Consider the following 15,003-nt stretch of genomic DNA (forward strand, 5'->3'; position numbering starts at 1 on the left):
CTCTACTTACTTCACAAAGTGTTCAAAATAATAATAAAAATTGTTCCCATTCATTCATTCATTAAAGTTTATTAATTCAACTAAGGAACTCACACTCATACAGTAGCAAGGGCTGAGAATTAAAACCACTTGAACTCTGTGGTTTGCATAATAGCCAGTAGATAAATATGTTTACTATTAAATATCCTCCATCCGTTGTAAGTTTAAGTAAACTAAGCCCTTACAATCCGAGGGCTGCATTATTTTTACATATCATAGTAAAGGATTAGAGGATATCAGTTAAACTATTAAGTAATCTGATTTTTACCACAGGAGTAAGCAAATTAAAAAGGACAACAGGAGAGACAAAGCTGCCCCTGCCGGACCCCTGACGCGCGTTTCACGAACGCTTCCTCAGAGGGGGTTCGTGAAACGCGCGTCAGGGTTCCGGCAGGGGCAGCTTTGTCTCTCCTGTTGTCCTTTTTAATTTGCTTACTCCTGTGGTAAAAATCAGATTACTTAATAGTTTAACTGATATCCTCTAATCCTTTACTATGATATGTAAAAATAATGCAGCCCTCGGATTGTAAGGGCTTAGTTTACTTAAACTTACAACGGATGGGGGATATATAAGATATTGCTATTAACACATTGGGGCATATGTATCAAGCTCCAATTGGAGCTTGATGCCCCGTGTTTCTGGCGAGCCTGCAGGCTCACCAGAAACAGCAGTTATGAAGCAGCGGTCACAAAGACTGCTGCTCCATAACCTGTCCGCCTGCTCTGAGCAGGCGGACAGACATCGCCGGAAATCAACCCGATCGAGTACGATCGGGTTGATTGACACCCCCCTGCTGGTGGCCTATTGGCCGCGAGTCTGCAGGGGGTGGCGTTGCACCAGCAGCTCTTGTGAGCTGCTGGTGCAATGCTGAATACGGCAAGCGTATTGCTCGCCACATTCAGCGAGGTGTGGCGGACCTGATCCGCAGTGTCGGATCAGGTCCGCCAGACCTTAATAACTAGAGGCCTTTGTCTCCATACCCTTTACAAACTGTCCCATTACAAACATAGCTGCAAACACTGCAGCCATAGAGTGTTCAAGGCTCATGCACTGCTCCAGAGCCTACCTAGGTATGCTCTTATGAAAAGGCGTTAAGCTTTAAAGGGACAGTCTACACTAAAATTGTTATTGTTTAAAAAGATAGATAACGCCTTTACTACCCATTCCCCAGCTTTGCACAACCAACATTGTTATATTAATTTACTTTATAACATTTAAACCTCTAAAATGCAAGTCAATAGATGATAAATAAATAATAAATGATCAGGGGGCTGTCAGAAGAGGATTATATACAAGGTGATCACAGGGGTAAAAAGTTTATTAATATATTTTCTTTGCAAAACTGGGGAATGGGTAATAAAGGGTTTATCTATCTTTTCAAACGATAACATTTTTTTAGTTGACTGTCCCTTTAACAAAGGGCACCAAGGGAACAAATTTATTTTGATAATAGATATAAACTGTATGCTCTAAACATGACTTTAATGGAAAACCTTATTATTGGTTACAGTCTCTCTTTTGTCTGCATTGGAAGCAGCTGGTTGTGTATCTGTTAGGGAAATAGGTACAGTCGCTAGGTGTTATCTTAGGGTTGCACAAGTGAAACATTAACTGTCAAGTAAATAAAGCGATCTCGGACAGGCTGGTACCTCCTGGAGAGAGAGACAGGATGACAAGGCAGCGGCATCATCTCTGGTGTGAGGGTTTGCATATGAGTGCGTGTGTGGGACATGGGGCGGGGGCAATTTCATGAGTAATACTAATAGATGCCTTTTATAACGCTGCAAGTATAAACTGTGATATTGCACCAATGTAAATGGGACATAGAACCTGTATCTAATACATCATTTGCAAATGAATCATCAGACGGCAAAAGAACTGCACACACAATAAACGCTTGAAAATAATTTAAACCTGTCATTTTGTTATCACTATATAGCATAAAGCGAGGTCACAATTCTAAATTGCACTCCATCCTCTCCATGGGCAGTGTAAATATATAATATTCAGATTTAAATGACAAATTTACAAACAAAATCAGAGAAATGAAATAATGAAAGTGCACTGTGAGGTTTTCGTACTATGCATTAAAAACCTTTGGGCCCAGATTAAGAGTGGAGCGCAAACATTTGGGCACAAGCAATAGTGGGTTTTCGTGATTGTTTGCACTCAGTTTAAATTGAGCTCCTATCACAAGTTGAGTGTAAACAAGATCACGTGAGTGCAATCGCGATTTTAACTAGAATGATTACCACATTTTCAGAGCTGTAGTTAATTGTTTTGCAAAAAAATATATGTATGTATGTATGTAATATATATATATATATATATATATATATATATATATATATATATATGTGTGTGTATGTGTATATATTTACAGCCATATATACAAAAAAAACACATAAATGCATATGTACAAATAGTACATTGGAGATCTTTGCAGTTTAGCAGATGAAAACATGTAAAAGCAAATTTATGTAATATTAATTTGTAATAAAGTGTCATACTGTGTATTTACTCTAAATATTTCACATTTCAATGTTCTTCACATAGGGAAATATGTTCTAAATATTTTTAAAGAGATATTCCTAAATGTATCTCTATATGAATATGTATTTCTGAATAAATAGAACATATTCTTGTATGTACAGAACATTACAATGTGAAATCTTTATATTTCCATGGCCGGCTAGTGCACATTAGAATACGCGGTCAGGTTAGCGCACATGAGAATACGCGGTCGGGTTAGCGCACATTAGAATACGCGGTCGGGTTAGCGCACATTAGAATACGCGGTCGGGTTAGCGCACATTAGAATACGCGGTCGGGTTAGCGCACATTAGAATACGCGGTCGGGTTAGCGCACATGAGAACATGAGTTCGGGTTAGCGTGCAAGTAGGATTCTTTTCCATTTTTGTTTCTCCATTGACTTCTATGGGGTAATAGGTTATCGTTTGCACAATAGTCTACTTGCACTAGAAGTAAGCTGCTTGCGCTCAGCGGGTTAGCGCAAACTTTTTACTTTTAACTCATAATACGTGCGCAACCCTGACAAGCGCAAATAGTTTATTTCTAGCACAATTAGCACTCTAGCAGAAGCGCAAAATACCGCTCCACTTGTAATCTGGCCCTTAATGGGAGGATACATGTTGTATTTAAAAGGACAGTAAAATATATATTTTTTGTAATACAAAGCATACAAGTAGTATTGCTAGAGACCACATTGATGATTTTTGGGACTATTACTAGCTGTGAGCAGAAATGATTATTTGTTATAGTGTAAAGCAACAGCTGCACTACTATAAAGTTTGGGCTATCTCATAATACATAGGGGCCTAGTTATCAAGCCGTCAACCTCAAATACGCTGGAATTCCGCAGCGTATTTGTGGCGAGGCTGATTCGCCTTAGTTATCAAAGGCTTCAGACCGGCAAAAGTAGAATTTTGTGACGTAAGCTTCGATCCGCCGGACTCCGTCCGACACAGATCGATTCTTACGTCACTCCAGATGTGTGGCACAATCTCACTACTTTTGCTAGTTATCAAAAAACTAGCAGGTACGCTCGGCACTTTTACGGCCCAGCGTACCTGGTTTTCAATCCGCCAGCCTGGAGGCGGCGAATCCCATAGGAATCAATGGGAGTCTGACCATAGCGAAAGTACAAGTTCGCTGCTGCCAGATATCCCATTGATTCCTATGGGAGCTGTCTACACCTAACACCCTAACATGTACCCCGAGTCTAAACACCCCTAATCTGCCCCCCCTTCACCGCCGCAACTAAATAAATGTATTACCCCCTAAAATGCCGCTCCCGGAGCCCACCGCCACCTACATTATACCTATTAACCCCTATCCTGCCCCCCTATACCGCCGCCCTCTGTAATAAAGTTATTAACCCCTATCCTGCTGATCCCGCACCTCGCCGCAAATAAATAAACAGTTTAACCCCTAAACCGCCGCTCCCTGAACCCGCCGCAACCTATCTTAAATATATTAACCCCTATCCTGCCCCCCCTACACCGTTGCCACCTATAATAAATGTATTAACCCCTATCCTGCCCCCCACTACACCGCCGCCACTGTAATAAAATTATTAACCCCTAAACCTAAGTCTAACACTAACCCTAACACCCCCCTAACTTAAATATTAATTAAATACATCTAAATCATATTTATATTATTAACTAAGTTAATCCTATTTAAAACTAAATACTTACCTATAAAATAAACCCTAATATAGCTACAATATAAATAATAATTATATTGTAGCTATCTTAGGATTTATTTTTATTTTACAGGTACCTTTCAATTTATTTTAACTAGGTACAATAGCTATTAAATAGTTATTAACTATTTAATAGTTACCTAGCTAAAATAAACTGAAATTTACCTGTAAAATAAATACTAACCTAAGTTACAATTACACCTAACACTACACTATACTTTAATAAATTATTCCTATTTAAAACTAAATACTTACCTGTAAAATAAACCCTAATATAGCTACAATATAATAATTACATTGTAGCTATCTTAGGATTTATATTTATTTTACAGGTAACTTTGTATTTATTTTAGCTAGTTAGAATAGTTATTAAATAGTTATTAACTATTTAATAACTACCTAGCTAAAAGAAATACAAAATTACCTGTAAAATAAATCCTAACCTAAATTACAATTAAACCTAACACTACACTATCATTAAATTAATTAATTAAACTACCTACAAATAACTACAATTAAATACAATTACATAAACTAACTAAAGTACAAAAAATAGAAAAAAAACTGAATTTATGCTTACCTGATAAATTACTTTCTCCAACGGTGTGTCCGGTTCACGGCGTCATCCTTACTTGTGGGAATATCTCTTCCCCAACAGGAAATGGCAAAGAGTCCCAGCAAAGCTGGCCATATAGTCCCTCCTAGGCACCGCCCACCCCAGTCATTCGACCGACGGACAGGAGGAAAAATATAGGAGAAACCATATGGTACCGTGGTGACTGTAGTTAGAGAAAATAATTCATCAGACCTGATTAAAAAACCAGGGCGGGCCGTGGACCGGACACACCGTTGGAGAAAGTAATTTATCAGGTAAGCATAAATTCTGTTTTCTCCAACATTGGTGTGTCCAGTCCACGGCGTCATCCTTACTTGTGGGAACCAATACCAAAGCTTTAGGACACGGATGAAGGGAGGGAGCAAATCAGGTTACCTAAACGGAAGGCACCACGGCTTGCAAAACCTTTCTCCCAAAAATAGCCTCCGAAGAAGCAAAAGTATTAAATTTGTAAAATTTGGCAAAAGTGTGCAGTGAAGACCAAGTCGCTGCCTTACATATCTGATCAACAGATGTGGAAGCTACAGCCCTAGTGGAGTGAGCTGTGATTCTTTCAGGAGGCTGCCGTCCAGCAGTCTCATAAGCCAATCGGATGATGCTTTTAAGCCAAAAGGAAAAAGAGGTAGAAGTCGCTTTTTGACCTCTCCTTTTACCAGAATAGACGACAAACAGAGAAGATGTTTGTCTGAAATCTTTTGTAGCTTCTAAATAGAATTTTAGAGCACGGACTACGTCCAAATTGTGTAACAAACGTTCCTTCTTTGAAACTGGATTCGGACACAAAGAAGGAACAACTATCTCCTGGTTAATATTTTTGTTAGAAACAACCTTTGGAAGAAAACCAGGCTTAGTACGCAAAACCACCTTATCTGCATGGAACACCAGAGCAGATAACTCTGAAACTCTTCTAGCAGAAGAAATAGCAACCAAAAACAAAACTTTCCAAGATAACAACTTAATATCTATGGAATGTAGAGGTTCAAACGGAACCCCTTGAAGAACTGAAATAACTAAATTTAAACTCCAGGGAGGAGTCAAAGGTCTGTAAACAGGCTTGATCCTAACCAGAGCCTGAACAAATGCTTGAACATCTGGCATAGCTGCTAGTCGTTTGTGTAGTAAGACAGATAAAGCAGAAATCTGTCCCTTTAGAGAACTCGCAGATTATCCTTTATCCAAACCTTCTTGCAGAAAGGAAAGAATCTTAGGAATTTTTATCTTATTCCAAGGTAATGCCTTGGATTCACACCAGCAGATATATCTTTTCCATATCTTATGGTAAATCTTTCTAGTTACCAGTTTTCTGGCCTGAACCAGAGTATCAATCACAGAATCTGAAAACCCATGCTTTGATAGAATCAAGCGTTCAATCTCCAAGCCGTCAGCTGGAGGGAGACCAGATTTGGATGTTCGAATGGACCCTGAACAAGAAGGTCCCGTCTCAAAGGTAGCTTCCATGGTGGAACCGATGACATATTCACCAGGTCTGCATACCAAGTCCTGCGTGGCCACGCAGGGGCTATCAAGATCACTGAGGCCCTCTCCTGTTTGATTCTGGCTACCAGCCTGGGAATGAGAGGAAACGGTGGAAACACATAAGCTAGGTTGAAGATCCAAGGCGCTACTAGTGCATCCACTAGAGGCGCCTTGGGATCCCTGGATCTGGACCCGTAGCAAGGAACCTTGAAGTTCTGACGAGACGCCATCAGATCCATGTCTGGAATGCCCCATAATTGAGTCAATTGGGCAAAAATCTCCGGGTGGAGTTCCCACTCCCCCGGATGGAATGTCTGACGACTCAGATAATCCGCTTCCCAGTTTTCCACACCTGGGATGTGGATCGCAGATAGATGGCAGGAGTGATTCTCCGCCCATTGTATTATTTTGGTTACTTCTTTCATCGCCAGGGAACTCCTTGTTCCCCCCTGATGATTGATATACGCAACAGTCGTCATGTTGTCTGATTGGAATCTTATGAATCTGGCCTTTGCAAGCTGAGGCCAAGCCCTGAGAGCATTGAATATCGCTCTTAGTTCCAGAATGTTTATCGGGAGAAGAGACTCTTCCCGAGACCATAGTCCCTGAGCTTTCAGGGATTCCCAGACCGCACCCCAGCCCACTAGACTGGCGTCGGTCGTGACAATGACCCACTCTGGTCTGCGGAAGCTCATTCCCTGGGATAGGTGGTCCAGGGATATCCACCAACGGAGTGAATCTCTGGTCTTCTGATCTACTTGAATCACTGGAGACAAGTTTGTATAGTCCCCATTCCACTGTTTCAGCATGCACAGTTGTAATGGTCTTAGATGAATTCGCGCAAAAGGAACTATGTCCATTGCTGTAACCATCAACCCTACTACTTCCATGCACTGAGCTATGGAAGGACGTGGAACAGAATGAAGAACTTGACAAGCGCTTAGAAGTTTTGACTTTCTGACATCTGTCAGAAAGATCCTCATTTCTAAGGAATCTATTATTGTTCCCAAGAAGGGAACTCTTGTTGACGGAGACAGAGAACTTTTTTCTATGTTCACCTTCCATCCGTGAGATCTGAGAAAGGCCAGAACGATGTCTGTATGAGCCTTTGATTTTGAAAGGGACGACGCTTGTATTAGAATGTCGTCCAAGTATGGTACTACTGCAATGCCCCTCGGTCTTAGAACCGCTAGAAGGGACCCGAGTACCTTTGTGAAAATCCTTGGAGCAGTGGCTAATCCGAAAGGGAGGGCCACAAACTGGTAATGTTTGTCCAGAAAGGCGAACCTTAGGAACTGATGATGTTCTTTGTGGATAGGAATATGTAAGTATGCATCCTTTAGATCCACGGTAGTCATAAATTAACCTTCCTGGATAGTGGGTAGAATCGTTCGAATGGTTTCCATTTTGAACGATGGTACCCTGAGAAATTTGTTTAGGATCTTTAAATCCAGAATTGGTCTGAAGGTTCCCTCTTTTTTGGGAACCACGAACAGATTTGAGTAAAATCCCATTCCTTGTTCCGTCATTGGAACTGGGTGTATCACTCCCATCTTTAACAGGTCTTCTACACAATGTAAGAACGCCTGTCTCTTTATTTGGTTTGAGGATAAGTGAGACATGTGGAACCTTCCCCTTGGGGGTAGTTCCTTGAATTCCAGAAGATAACCCTGAGAAACTATTTCTAGCACCCAGGGATCCTGAACATCTCTTGCCCAAGCCTGAGCAAAGAGAGAGAGTCTGCCCCCCACTAGATCCGGTCCCGGATAGGGGGCTACTCCTTCATGCCAAAGAAAGTTTTACCCTTGAAGGGGATGTTAAGCAATTTTGTCTTGGATGATACATCCGCTGACCAAGACTTTAGCCAAAGCGCTCTGCGCGCCACAATTGCAAACCCTGAATTTTTCGCCGCTAATCTAGCTAATTGCTAAGCGGCATCTAAAATAAAAGAGTTAGCCAACTTAAGTGCGTGAACTCTGTCCATAACCTCCTCATATGGAGTCTCTCTACTGAGCGACTTTTCTAGTTCCTCGAACCAGAACCACGCTGCTGTAGTGACAGGAACAATGCACGAAATGGGTTGTAGAAGGTAACCTTGCTGTACAAAAATCTTTTTATGCAAACCTTCCAATTTTTTATCCATAGGATCTGTGAAAGCACAACTATCCTCAAAAGGAATAGTAGTGCACTTGTTTAGAGTAGAAACTGCCCCCTCGACCTTAGGGACTGTCTGCCATAAGTCTTTTCTGGGGTCGACCATAGGAAATAATTTCTTAAATATAGGAGGGGGAACAAAAGGTATGCCGGGCTTCTCCCACTCCTTATTCACTATGTCCACCACCCGCTTGGGTATAGGAAAAGCGTCGGGGTGCACCGGAACCTCTAGGAACTTGTCCATCTTGCATAATTTCTCTGGAATGACCAAGTTGTCACAATCATCCAGAGTAGATAATACCTCCTTAAGCAGTGCGCGGAGATGTTCTAATTTAAATTTAAATGTCACAACATCAGGTTCAGCCTGTTGAGAAATTTTTCCTGAATCTGAAATTTCCCCATCTGACAAAACCTCCCTCATGGCCACTTCAGATTGGTGTGAGGGTATGACAGAACAATTATCATCAGCGCCCTCCTGCTCTTCGGTGTTTAAAACAGAGCAATCGCGCTTTCTCTGATATGCAGGCATTTTGGATAAAATATTTGCTATGGAGTTATCCATTACAGCCGTCAATTGTTGCATGGTAATAAGCATTGGAGCGCTAGAAGTACTAGGGGCTTCCTGCGTGGGCAAAACTGGTGTAGACACAGAAGGAGATGATGTAGAACCATGTCTACTCCCTTCATCTGAGGAATCATCTTGGGCAATTTCATTATCTGTGGCAGTACTGTCCTTACTTTGTTTGGACGCTATGGCACAATTATCACACAATTATCACACAATTTTGAAGGGGGAGACACATTGGCTTTCATACATATAGAACATAGCTTATCTGAAGGCACAGACATGTTAAACAGGCTTAAACTTGTCAATAAGGCACAAAAACCGTTTTAACACAAAACCGTTACTGTCTCTTTAAATTTTAAACAGAGCACACTTTATTACTGAATATGTGAAAAAATATGAAGGTATTGTTCAAAATTTACCAAAATTTCACCACAGTGTCTTAAAGCATTAAAAGTATTGCACACCAATTTTCAGAGCTTTAACCCTTAAAATAACGAAACCGGAGTCGGTTACAGATTTAACCCCTATACAGTCCCAGCTACAGCCTTTGCTGTGACTTTACCAAGCCCAGAGGGGAATACGATACCAAATGACGCCTTTTAGGAACTTTTCCAACTACTTTCAGGTCCTCACACATGCATCTGCATGTCTTGCTCTCAAAAACAACTGCGCAGTAATGGTGCGAAAATGAGGCTCAGCCTACAACTTGGAAGGCCCTTCCTGACTGGAAAAGGTGTCTAACATAGTGCCTGACGTTAAAAAACGTTCCCCAAGTTTATAAGTGTGAAATATCAGCATAAACATGTATAAAATGTCCAAATAAAGCAATCGATTTAGCCAATAAAAGTGTCTACCAGTTTTATAGCCCATATTAAGCCCTTTATTCTGTTTGAGACTAAGAAAATGGCTTACCGGTCCCCATGAGGGGAAATGACAGCCTTCCAGCATTACACAGTCTTGTTAGAAATATGGCTAGTCATACCTTAAGCAGAAAAGTCTGCTAACTGTTTCCCCCAACTGAAGTTACTTCATCTCAACAGTCCTATGTGGAAACAGCAATCGATTTTAGTTACTGTCTGCTAAAATCATCTTCCTCTCACAAAAAGAAATCTTCATCCTTTTCTGTTTCAGAGTAAATAGTACATACCAGCACTATTTTAAAATAACAAACTCTTGATAGTAGAATAAAAAAACTACAACTAAAAACCACATACTCTTAACCATCTCCGTAGAGATGTTGCCTGTGCAACGGCAAAGAGAATGACTGGGGTGGGCGGAGCCTAGGAGGGACTATATGGCCAGCTTTGCTGGGACTCTTTGCCATTTCCTGTTGGGGAAGAGATATTCCCACAAGTAAGGATGACACCGTGGACCGGACACACCAATGTTGGAGAAAGCTAAGTTACAAAAAATAAAAAATAAAAGTTACAAACATTTAATAACATATTACAACAATTTTAAGCTACTTACACCTAATCTAAGCCCCCTAATAAAATAACAAACCCCCCCAAAATAAAAAAAATGCCCTACCCTATTCTACATTAAAAAGTAAACAGCTCTTTTGCCTTACCAGCCCTTAATAGGGCCTTTTGTGGGGGCATGCCCCAAAGTTCAGCTCTTTTGCCTGTAAAAGAAAAATACAACCCCCCCAACATTAAAACCCACCACTCACATACCCCTAATCTAACCCAAACCCCCCTTAAAATAACCTAACACTAATCCCCTGAAGATCATCCTACCTTTAGTTGTCTTCACTCAGCCGAGCCACCGATGGAACTGAAGAGGACATCCGGACAGGCAGAAGTTATCCTCCAAGGGGCGCTGAAGAAATCTTCCATCCGATGAAGTGATCCTCCAAGCGGCGCTGAAGAAATCTTCCATCCGGGCGAGGTCATCTTCCAAGAGGCGCGGAACATCCTCCTTTCCCAACGAACTACCGACGAATGAAGGCTCCTTTAAGGGACGTCATCCAAGATGGCGTCCCTTCAATTCCGATTGGCTGATTGGATTCTATCAGCCAATCGGAATTAAGGTAAGAAAAATCTGATTGGCTGATGGAATCAGCCAATCAGATTCAAGTTCAATCCGATTGGCTGATCCAATCAGCCAATCAGATTGAGCTTGCATTCTATTGGCTGATCGGAACAGGGGGGTTTGTTATTTTATTAGGGGGCTTAGATTAGGTGTAAGTAGCTTAAAATTTTGTAATATGTTTTTAAATGTTTGTAACTTTTATTTTTTATTTTTTGTAACTTAGCTTTTTTTATTTTTTGTACTTTAGTTAGTTTATGTAATTGTATTTAATTGTAGTTATTTGTAGGTAGTTTAATTAATTAATTTAATGATAGTGTAGTGTTAGGTTTAATTGTAACTTAGGTTAGGATTTATTTTACAGGTAATTTTGTATTTCTTTTAGCTAGGTAGATATTAAATAGTTAATAACTATTTAATAACTATTCTAACTAGCTAAAATAAATACAAAGTTACCTGTAAAATAAATATAAATCCTAAGATAGCTACAATGTAATTATTAATAATATTGTAGCTATATTAGGGTTTATTTTACAGGTAAGTATTTAGGTTTAAATAGGAATAATTTATTAAAGTATAGTGTAGTGTTAGGTGTAATTGTAACTTAGGTTAGTTTTTATTTTACAGGTTAATTTCTCTTTATTTTAGCTAGGTAAGCAATTAAATAGTTAATAACTATTTAATAGCTATTGTACCTAGTTAAAATAAATTGAAAGTTACCTGTAAAATAAAAATAAATCCTAAGATAGCTAGAATATAATTATTATTTATATTGTAGCTATATTAGGGTTTATTTTATAGGTAAGTATTTAGTTTTAAATAGGATTAACTTAGTTAATAATATAAATATGATTTAGATGTATTTAATTAAAATTTAAGTTAGGGGGGTGTTAGGGTTAGTGTTAGACTTAGGTTTAGGGGTTAATAATTTTATTACAGTGGCGGCGGTGTAGTGGGGGGCAGGATAGGGGTTAATAAATTTATTATAGGTGCTGACGGTGTAGGGGGGGCAGGATAGGGGTTAATAAATTTAATATAGGTTGCGGCGGGTTTAGGGAGCGGCGGTTTAGGGGTTAAACAATTTTTTTATTTGCGGCGAGGTGGGGGATCAGCAGGATAGGGGTTAATAACTTTATTACAGAGGGCGGCAGTATAGGGGGGGCAGGATAGGGGTTACTAGGTATAATGTAGGTGGCAGCGGTGTCCGGGAGTGGCGGTTTAGGGGTTAATACATTTATAAGACTTGCGGCGGGGTCTAGGAGCGGCGGTTTAGGGGTTAATACATTTTTAATAGTTGCGGCAGGGTCTAGGAGCGGCGGTTTAGGGGTTAATACATTTTTAATAGTTGCGGCGGGGTCTAGGAGTGGCAGTTTAGGGGTTAGTAACTTTATTTAGTTGCGGGGGGCTCTGGGGGCGCCGGTATAGGTGGTAGAACAGTGCAGTTTAGTGTGGGTGCTTAGTGACAGGCTAGCAAGAAAGCTGTCAAACAGCCGAAGAGCAGCGAGATCGGATGAGTGATAACTCTCACAGTCCGCTGCTCATCGCCCCGCGGCTTTTTGACAGCTTTTTTTGATAACTTAGGCGTATTTTTTCAGGTCCGCGGCGGCGATGTGAGGCGAGCTTAGGCGGGCGTATTGGGCCGGCGAAGGCAGAAAAGTTGACGGCTTGATAACTACCCCCCAAGTAGCGTTTATTTTTTGCCATCTCACATTAAATAAGTAGTACTTATTTTGGGGCCATCGCACAATAAATAAATAGCCCAAACTACTTGCTCTTTATTTACTGTGTGATGGGCCCAAAATTGTATGCTATCTTGCAATAAATAAATAGCGCTTATTTTGTGCTAACTTGCAATAAATAAATAGCGCTTATTTTGTGCTAACTTGCAATAAATAGCGCTTATTTTGTGCTAACTTGCAATAAATAAATAGCGCTTATTTTGTGCTAACTTGCAATAAATAAATAGCGCTTATTTTGTGCTAACTTGCAATAAATAAATAGCGCTTATTTTGTGCTAACTTGCAATAAATAAATAGCGCTTATTTTGTGCTAACTTGCAATAAATAAATAGCGCTTATTTTGTGCTATCTTGCAATAAATAAATAGCGCTTATTTTGTGCTATCTTGCAATAAATAAATAGCGCTTATTTTGTGCTAACTTGCAATAAATAAATAGCGCTTATTTTGTGCTAACTTGCAATAAATAAATAGCGCTTATTTTGTGCTAACTTGCAATAAATAAATAGCGCTTATTTTGTGCTAACTTGCAATAAATAGCGCTTATTTTGTGCTAACTTGCAATAAATAAATAGCGCTTATTTTGTGCTATCTTGCAATAAATAAATAGCGCTTATTTTGTGCTAACTTGCAATAAATAAATAGCGCTTATTTTGTGCTAACTTACAATAAATAAATAGCGCTTATTTTGTGCTAACTTGCAATAAATAAATAGCACTTATTTTAGGCTAAGTTGCAATAAATAAATAGCGCTTATTTTGTGCTAACTTGCAATAAATAAATAGCGCTTATTTTGTGCTAACTTGCAATAAATAAATAGCGCTTATTTTGTGCTATCTTGCAATAAATAAATAGCGCTTATTTTGTGCTAACTTGCAATAAATAAATAGCGCTTATTTTGTGCTATCTTGCAATAAATAAATAGCGCTTATTTTGTGCTAACTTGCAATAAATAAATAAATAGCGCTTATTTTGTGCTAACTTGCAATAAATAAATAAATAGCGCTTATTTTGTGCTATCTTACAGTAAATAAATAGCGCTTATTTTGGGCTATCTCACAATAAATAAAGAAATAGCGCTTATTTTAGGCTAACTTACAATAAATAAATAGCGCTTATTTTGTGCTATCTCACAGTAAATAAATAAATAGCGCTTATTTTGTGCTATCTCACAATAAATAAATAAATAGCGCTTATTTTGTGCTATCTTACAGTAAATAAATAAATAGCGCTTATTTTGTGCTATCTCACAATAAATAAATAAATAGCGCTTATTTTGTGCTATCTCACAATAAATAAATAAATAGCGCTTATTTTGTGCTATCTTACAGTAAATAAATAGCGCTTATTTTGTGCTATCTCACAATAAATAAATAAATAGCGCTTATTTTGTGCTATCTTACAGTAAATAAATAAATAGCGCTTATTTTGTGCTATCTTACAGTAAATAAATAGCGCTTATTTTGTGCTATCTCACAATAAATAAATAGCGCTTATTTTGGGCTATCTCACAATAAATAAATAGCGCTTATTTTGTGCTATCTTACAGTAAATAAATAGCGCTTATTTTTTGCTATCTCACAATAAATAAATAAATAGCGCTTATTTTGTGCTATCTTACAGTAAATAAATAAATAGCGCTTATTTTGTGCTATCTTACAGTAAATAAATAAATAGCGCTTATTTTGTGCTATCTCACAATAAATAAATAAATAGCGCTTATTTTGTGCTATCTCACAATAAATAAATAAATAGCGCTTATTTTGTGCTATCTCACAATAAATAAATAAATAGCGCTTATTTTGTGCTATCTCACAATAAATAAATAAATAGCGCTTATTTTGTGCTGTCTCACAATAAATAAATAAATAGCGCTTATTTTGTGCTATCTCACAATAAATAAATAAAAAGCGCTTATTTTGTGCTATCTCACAATAAATAAATAAATAGCGCTTATTTTGTGCTATCTCACAATAAATAAATAAATAGCGCTTATTTTGTGCTATCTCACAATAAATAAATAAATAGCGCTTATTTTGTGCTATCTCACAATAAATAAATAAATAGCGCTTATTTTGTGCTATCTCACAATAAATAAATAAATAGCGCTTATTTTGTGCTATCTCACAATAAATAAATAGCGCTTATTTTG

General features: G+C 38.6%; 1 protein-coding gene across 1 annotated transcript in view; it reads right to left on the bottom strand.

Annotated features, from left to right (window-relative positions):
• Positions 1 to 15,003, bottom strand: part of GRAMD1B (GRAM domain containing 1B) — a 602,742-nt gene that overhangs the window by 77,178 nt on the left and 510,561 nt on the right. The gene's annotated exons all lie outside the window — the stretch shown is intronic.

Source organism: Bombina bombina, chromosome 8 (genome assembly GCF_027579735.1).
Source record: "Bombina bombina isolate aBomBom1 chromosome 8, aBomBom1.pri, whole genome shotgun sequence".
In the NCBI taxonomy this organism is placed as follows: Eukaryota; Metazoa; Chordata; class Amphibia; order Anura; family Bombinatoridae; genus Bombina; species Bombina bombina.